Source organism: Ahaetulla prasina, chromosome 3 (genome assembly GCF_028640845.1).
Source record: "Ahaetulla prasina isolate Xishuangbanna chromosome 3, ASM2864084v1, whole genome shotgun sequence".
Classification (NCBI taxonomy): Eukaryota; Metazoa; Chordata; class Lepidosauria; order Squamata; family Colubridae; genus Ahaetulla; species Ahaetulla prasina.
Window position 1 is genome coordinate 101944503 of NC_080541.1, and position 8771 is coordinate 101953273.

The following is an 8771-nucleotide window of genomic DNA, read 5'->3' on the forward strand; positions in this document are numbered from 1 at the left end:
TCTTAAAAATTATAATACTAGACTATCCCATTGTTCTCATGCAAAATCTATACAGGACAGCCCAAATTAAAAATGTTGGCAAAAGAGTAAGTCAAAGTTGCATCCTCATTTATATATCCTATATGCTTAATATATACAAAGAGAGACTGGAATGGGAAAAGATCATTGTGGTTCAAAACATGCACCATGCATGTATCCTGATAGCCAAAAATATGTTATAGACTAGCACTTGATGGGATAGCAATGAAGACCTTGAAAAAGTTATTCCAATTTCATGACCTGACTATACCTGCAAAGATAAGAATTATGTAGGTGATGTTTATGTTATAGAATTGAAAGTTGAATCTGAAGAAGGAAGATGGAAAACCTCAATGTGGAGTTGGAGAAAACTCTACAGAATACCATTGATAGCCCAAGAAAACAGACAAGTGGACCACTGAACAACTCAACTCAAAGTTCTCACTTGAGGCATTACCGACCAGGCTTAAATGATCATATTATGTTAAAACCCAATTACCTTGAAAAGTCAGCAATGCTGAGAAAGGTAGAGGGGAAAAAAGAAGTGGATGATCAGCAGGAAGGTGGATGGATTCGATTACAGGGGTGATATTTGCACCATTGGTAAACCTGAAGCTCCAAATCATCCTATGCATGTGTGGTTGTTAAAGTTTGACAAACATGATGACACGTAATCAATAACTAACAAAGTAATGGGAAAAGGCTATATGTATTCTCCAGATTATAACTTGCTGGCAGAAATTTTGTCTCTTCAGTTTTCTGATTTTAATCTCTATGTTTGACAGCGTGTTTTTCAGTCTATATTTGGAAGTACAGTATATTCACTGAGTAGATTATGCTTCTTATTTTCTGCTTTCTATTATACAGTATAAATCTGTTTGATTCTGAGGTTATCCATCTTGTGATATTTATGTTGTATGAAGTAACAGCTTTGGTCACACATTTCCAAGATTAACATCCAGAAATGCAGTCATAACAAGCACCTATAAGATATTGATCCATCTAACTCAGTATACTTTACTTTGACTGAAAATGGCAAGCAAAGTCCTTTCCTATTGCTAGAATATAGACAGGAGATGGAGATGGAGATGGAGATGGAAATGGAGAGAGAGAGAGAGAGAGAAAGAGAGAGAGATCTCCTATCTTTCTTTCAAGGATTGTTTAGGTTATAACTCTAGTTGTCTTTCACAACAAAACAATCCTATAAACTAGATTAGGACAAGGAACTATTTATTTACTTAAAACATCACATATATAGCCACCCATCTTATAACCAACTCTGGGCAGCTCCCAGACAATGACGATTAAGTGAGCTTTCATGGTTGTGGGTGGAAGTGTACTTTGATCTCTCTTCTTCTAGTCCAGCACCTCAACCACTTTTTTTTCGGTCCTGTAACTATTTATTTATTTATTTAGTCAAGTACATATTAGATAATATATATAAGTATAAGCATGAATTGAATACATAAAATCAATACAATTAAAGGGAACATTAGGACAGGGACGGTAGGCACGCTGGTGCTCTTATGCACACTCCTTACAGACCTCTTAGGAAGGGGGTGAGGTCGACAGTCTTAGGTTAAAGTTTTTGGGGTTTTGGGGTGAGACCAAAGAGTCTGGTAGTGCATTCCAGGCATTGACCACTCTGTTACTGAAGTCATATTTTCTGCAATCGAGTTTGGAGCGGTTCACTTTAAGTTTGTATCTATTGTTTGCTCGTGTATTGTTGTGATTGAAGCTGAAGTAGTCATTGACAGGTAGGACATTGTAGCAGATGATTTTATGAGCTATGCTCAGGTCAGGGGTGAAATGCTCCCGGTTTGGACTGGATCGCCTGATCCAATAGCGATGGCGGCAGGTGGTTCGTAGCAAAAATCCCTGGCCCCAGCCCCTGACCCTGCTGAGCTGTGCCATCAGGGTTTTTTTTTTTTAAACTTTTAAAAGCATTTTTTCTTTAGCCGAAAAAATGCCTTTAAAAGTAAAAAAAAAAAGCCTTTGATGATCTCGCAGCTCAGCTGGGATTGTCGGAACCCTTCAAACTCTTTTTTTAACAACCTCTTCGGCCTTAAAAAACATGTTTTCTACAAGCTATTCAGCCAAAAAAGTTGTTAAAACAATCCTTTTAAGAGGTTCTGGCGATGAGGCAACTTCAGCTGGGATCGTCAGAGGAGCCTTTTAAAATCTTTTTTTCCTCTGGCGATCCCAGCTGAGTTGCTTCATCATCACAGGCTTTTAAAATCATTTTTTACAACCTCTTACAACAGCCCCCGCCAATGCCCACCCAATGCCCCATCCCCACTTGCTTTGTTGCTGCTCCTTTCGGGCTCGCAAAGCCTTGCTTTGGCTGCTGCAATCAATTGCATCAGCTAGCAACTGAATCTGCCTGCCTCCAATTGGGTAAGTAAATTTTGCTGGCTGAGGAACTCTGGGAGTTGAAGTCCACAAACCTTAAAGTTACTAAGGTTGAAGACCCCTGATCTAAAAAATATTAATAAAATAAAATAATAAAATAAAATATTTGTGAGCTTTCTGAGATTTGGTATGTTTCACTCTAACTACACAAACACACAAAATCTCACAAAGCTGTATGTGGCATTTTGTGTGTGTGTGTGTGTGTGTGTGTGTGTGTCAGTCAGTTGTGTTGTGTTGTGTGTGTGTGAAGTGCAAACATTGGTTTTTGAGCTTTTTGTGGCTGTGTGAGGTTCCTGCTTGTTGCAGGGGCCATTTTGGGTGAAGTGCAGCTGCTTTTACATTGTGTGTGAGTCAGTTGTGTTGTGTTGTGTGTGTGTAAAGGGTGAAAATTGGTTTTTGGTACCTCTCATTGTTTTTTATACTTTTGTTTATTATTTTTATTACTTATTGTTATTGGCCATGCTCACCCAGTCATCTGACCACAAAGCCATGCCCACCAATTAAGCCACGCCCACAGAACCAAAGGGAAATTTTTTAGATTTCACCCCTGGCTCAGGACATACCGAAGGCGGCGTAGCAGGGGTGAAATCTAAATTTTTTTGCTACCTACTCTGTGGGTGTGGCTTGGTGGGTGGGTGTGTCCTGTGACTAAGTGGGCATGGCCAACTCAATGTCACTCACAGCCATGCCCAATCAGTCACAACCTCCCCCAAGCCACGCCCACAGAACCCAGTAGGGAAAAAAATTAATTTCTATTCTGCCTTTTCCCTTTCCCTTGCCACCTGTTCTCCCTTCACCTAGGCCCTGGAGCTGCCACATGCCTCAACGGGGTCGGGGAATGTACCATTCCCCAACTCTGGCCTTTCTCCGGAGCTGCCGCCCACTCACCGCCCGCTCGCTGCCTGCTCGCCCTTCGCCTTTGGTCAGGGGCCGGGGCCGGGGCCCAGGGACGCCCCATTCCCTGAGCCCCCTGCTCATTGCTTCCTCAACCAGGTCGGGGAATGCCTTCCTTTGCCACGCGGCATATACTTACTTTCTTCCAATGGCTGGCTGCCGGGAAAGGCAAGCATCCAAAAGTTACCGGAGTTGCTCTCCTTGAATATGCGCAAGCGCACACTCAACCTGCCCCTGATAAATAAATGAAATAAACGGGTGTGCGCTTGCGCAGTCGGTGCATGGAACAAGCAGCAATGGTGGCGGCATATTCAAGGAGAGGGACTCTAACTTTTGGACTCTTGCCTTTCCTGTCAGCCAGCCACTGAAAGAAAGTAAGCATACGCTGTGTGGCAAAGGAAGAGTGGGTGGCGGCTCCGGGACAAGGCTGGTTGAGGCAGGCAGCAAGCAGGGGGTGGTTCCGGGATCTCAGGGGAATGAGGTATTCCTGGGCCCTGACCAAAGGCGAAGGGGGAACAGGCGGCGAGCGGGCAGCAAGTGAGCGAAGGAAGAGCGGGCGGCGGCTCTGGGGAAAGGCCAGAGTCGGGGAATGGTGCATTCCCTGACCCGGTTGGGGAAGGCGGCGGCTCCGAGGCCTTGGGGAATGGGCCCCAGCCCCTGACCCGAGGGTGAGCAGGTGGTGAGCTGCCTTCCCGGTGTTCCGGTGTCCAGCTTGCGAAGGCTGGACTGTGGGCCGTGGACTGGTTCGGGGGCGTGGCCAGCCAGTGATTGCTACCGGATCGGCGAACCAGAACCAAACTCCGCTACCTACTCGCCGGATCCGGTCCGATCCGGTAGCATTTCACCCCTGCAGCATAGTTCTAAATTTTCTAAACCCAGAATTTCAAGTCTGCTATTTTGTTGTGAGCAGAGGAGTGGAGGACTCTTCTTGTGAAATATTTCTGGACACGCTCAATTGTATTAGTGTCCGATATGCAATGTGGGTTCCAGACAGATGAGCTGTATTCCAGAACTGGTCTAGCAAATGTTTTGTATGCTCTGATTAGTAGTGCAATATTACCGGAGAAGAAGCTATGCAAGATTAGGTTTACAACTCTTAATGCCTTTTTGGCGATGTTGTTACAGTGGGCTTTGGCACTTAGATCATTTGATATGAGTACTCCAAGGTCCTTGACGTTGGCGGTGTAAGCGTACAGTATATGGTCCGCCACAGAGTTTGGCCTTTGTTTTCTCTTTTGGAAATCAGCATCCAAGGATCTCTAAAGGCTAAAGTCAGCAATGATGCAAAGTCATCAAATAAGAGGCTCTAATGAGGTAGAATCTCATGGTAGGTTTCAAGCATCTGCAATTCCTTGGCCTATTAAAAGAAACATTTCAGTAAGTGACATTCTTGGAGCACCCTGTCTGAAAGGTTTGAAGAAAAATATATAATTAGGGTGATAGATGTTGAAAAGAAAGAGTTTCAAAGCCACAAGGCAGTTATTATTCTAAAACATACCGAAACAAAGTAAATGACTGATATGTGGCAGGTTGCTAATTAGATGCATTTTTGTCCCTCCTCTTGACAAGCTTTCCTTACAGGGGAACGATCCTGACAAGAGAAAATAGATAGTATTGTCAATTTGTAATCACTAGTCAGACACATACCATTTCACCCATACCTGTGCTTTGTTTGCAGCTGGAATGGTGAGGAAATCATATTGATTAAGCTCTGAAAATTGTTTTCTTTGACAGAAGCTAATTCTAAACTAAGCATTTCCTGAAACAGAATCAGAGAAAACATTTTACATGCCTATCATTTGTCCTTGGAGGACATGAAACAAATAAGTTTTAATAAAGCTTGACACTAGTATTATTTTGTGTGGCCTCTGGCTGTAAGCTTTCCTTTCCCAGTTTGTAGAATCGAAGGGATAAGAAAACAGTTTCACATTAAGAGGAACACACTGTACTAGTTAATCATACCATGCAGAAATAACAATGCTGCCAGCAGGAGAATGGAGTGTGCGTGGAAAATAAAATTGAACTGAATTAAGAAAACTTTGGAAAGGATGCAGCTCAAAGACTAATATCGGAGCTGCATCTTGGAGACGTGCCTTTCAGTCAATCATTGATGCTCTTGAGTAGAAGAATTTTTGTTATTTCTGACAATAAAAATAAACAATTAAAAAGTTACTGGCAAAAAAATAAAATCACTTTTCCATATATAATATATATATATATATATTTCAAAAAGAAACCTTATTGGAAATAGGAAATGAATTTCCAAAGGATATTTAAATCTCGGAAAAGTGTATCTGCTAAACAAGAGTCACTCATGGGATTTAGTGACTGGAACAATGCCTTCAGAGTGGGCTAGTCAGTCTTTCAAGGATTTATTTTCTATTGTTTGCTTTGCTATGAAAACCTAATTATTTTTAATTCAGGCAAACCAAAGGCATTTGAGGAAATCTTGGGTAAATTTGTGGCTGTCATCAGTTTAAACACACAAGCCTCCTTACAATGCTGTATTTTGCTGCCATTTCAGTAGAGAATCAATTCTCTTTGCTATTCTCTCCAGGTAAAAATGATAAGCAGTTCTTACTCTTGTATAAGTGATGCTTTTAGGAAGGGTTTTTAATTATTTTTTGCCTAAAAGACCCTTTTTGCCTATACCCAACTTCTGAACTATTTGCAAATGCTTGTATTCACACAACACTCATAACCTTTTGACAATATTAACTCAATTTCTGTTTTTGCATAATATTCCAAACTGAGAACTAACCACATTCCTGGTTTCACACAATATATTAAAACTTAAGTAAAATTAATTAATGTTAAAGCTAACCAAGCTTGGCATTTTATGTGAATGCCGCTATTAGGTTTGTAACTCACCAGGTCAAGTATATCCACTGTCTTTTGTGACTGATTCCCAGCCAAGTACTGCCAAATCTCCTAGGATAATTGTTGGTCGTATGCAGTCTGGCAACTCATTAAATGACAATGCTAAATATTTCAAACTCACAGTAATAAATATGGTTAGCTCCTGAGAATTGTACCATTGATTAGAATTGCACGGAATTTACTTTTAATTGATTTTATTAGGATATGTGTATATATTATTGAGAAACACATCATGCATATATTAATAAAATGCCATTTGGTCATCAGCATGACTCTTCCTCGCCTTGTTTCCATCAACCCCATGCAAAAAAATAAAATAAAATGCTTTGCCTCTGCTTCCAGATCCTGTAAATGTTGACACAGGCAGTGGCTGGTATGCATTTGTTCCCTCCTTCCAAATGCATATTCCACCAAGATGAAGAGAATGGGTTTATGCTATATGGGTTGGGGTTTCTTTTTATATGTGACATAATTAATGCATGAAGTGGATTACATCATAATAATAGGATGGATGGGAGGACATGCCTGGATGTCAGTGAGTCAACAAAATTAATTAAGTTTGCTGCATGTTGACATCTTTGAGGCAAATGAGGGCATAGGCGAGCAAAGGCAATTTAAACAGAATTAACAGACGAATGCTGAAAAACAGCCCAAAACAGAAAGGCTTTTTTTTTTTTGGACACATAAAGTTTGTGGAAGAGAATGAGAGATTTTAGATCAGCTTTTTTTTAATGCAAAAATTACGCTTTGGAATTTCATTATACAATGAACAATATGCAAAAATATATGCATACTTGTGAAATAAAATCGTAGAAAAGCTAAATTTGACTAGTAGTTTATGCAGCATTAAGGGATGAGTTCCGGCTTAATCAAAGTTGGTTTATTTATTAATAGAGAAGGTTTTGAAAGTAGCAATTTATGAGTGCCATGGTGCAGCTTTTTTTCCTGAAAAGCAGCTTGGTGGGTTAATACATTAACCTATAAATAAAAGCAATGACAGCTCTCCTGTCACTACACACTGATGGACGGTTCCTTTTTCTGCCATTATTGCCTTGTGAATGTGGGAAAATTAATTTAAGTGGTAGTTAATTTCTAATGAATTCCATTCAGCCGGTTAATATAGTCCCTTGATGTTATGGTAACCTTCATGGATCATTGCATTATGTAAATATATTCAACTTTATGCTGGTTTAATATAAAAAAAGATTGTTGAGTTTTCTCAAACCATGCCTCCAAACCTACATGCTCAGAAACATACAGAAGAAAAAAAATTAAATAACCCAGAGCTGCATTTTTTCACATATTTATAGTTAATTAAGCTTCTTTCAAATGGTTCCAGAGCAAAACCTTTTAAGTTTGAGACCACCTGCACTGTCTTTCTTATGGTTTCTATAATTTGAGACTAGATTATGAAGTTTTACCCAACAACATACCCACAAGGAAAATCTACATAAATTAGAGCACACTTTTTTTCACAGCTAATTTGGAACAATTAGAGAACCCCCAAGTCAGAGTCCGTTTCCAGGGTTTGTTCAAGGCAACAGCAGAATTGGAGCAAAACATGGCCACACACAAATTATTGCTTATTAAAATGCTTTTCTGACAAATCTTGTGTCCTTCTCTTCACTCTATCTTTTTACATCTTCATTTATGTCCTAATGACATCCTCAAGGGACAAATATTTGATAAAGAAACTTGAGAAGAGTCTGTCACTCCAACTAATTTCTGTTAAGTGAGATTATTTGTCTCTGGTATTCAGTCTGCTCCCATCTGCATTGACTGTCCAATGTCTCAGGAAGAGGTCTTTCCTTGACTAATTGTAGTAAGGGACTGGCATTAAACTCATGAGTGGGTTACGGTACTACATTATTTAGCTAATGTTAATAGTATTCATATGGCTCTCCTTGAGCATTGAGAGTGCTGTATATGCATGTACCCCATGATCTGTATCATTTCCCTAAAACAAATCCTATGTTATTTACAATATGCATGCATGTTTGAGAAAACATAAAGATTTAAATAAAAAGATGGAATTTATTTATTTAGAGTATTTGTAACCTGACTCCTAATAAAAGTCCTTTAAGTGACTTACACAATAAAATGTTGTACTGTACATTGACCTATTTTATATTATATTCCCCCATTTAAATAACCTAGAAAACAAAAGTCTAGATTATAGGCACATTTCTCTGCCAGTCTATGTCTCAATTCTAACTCAAAATAAATCTCAAGAGAAATTATCTTGTCACCTGGATTTTCTGGAGAAGTAAAATGTTAGACATGCATATAGAAAGATTTTGATCAATGTTTTGCTATAGTCCTAGATGTTTGGTTCAGTTTGCGCTAAATAGTGCATTTCATTGGGATTCTGCATAATTTCAGCCTGTACAGCATTTCTAGGGGCCATCTTATCATGACAGTGACCTGATAAGATGAAGAGTCTTTTAGCAATAGTTTAATATCACAAAGCTCTAGGCTGCTGTGAATATGTCAGTACAACAGGAATTTGTGATGCACATCTTTGTTTGTAATTGACACAAAAGGATCCAGGGATCATTTCAACAGAC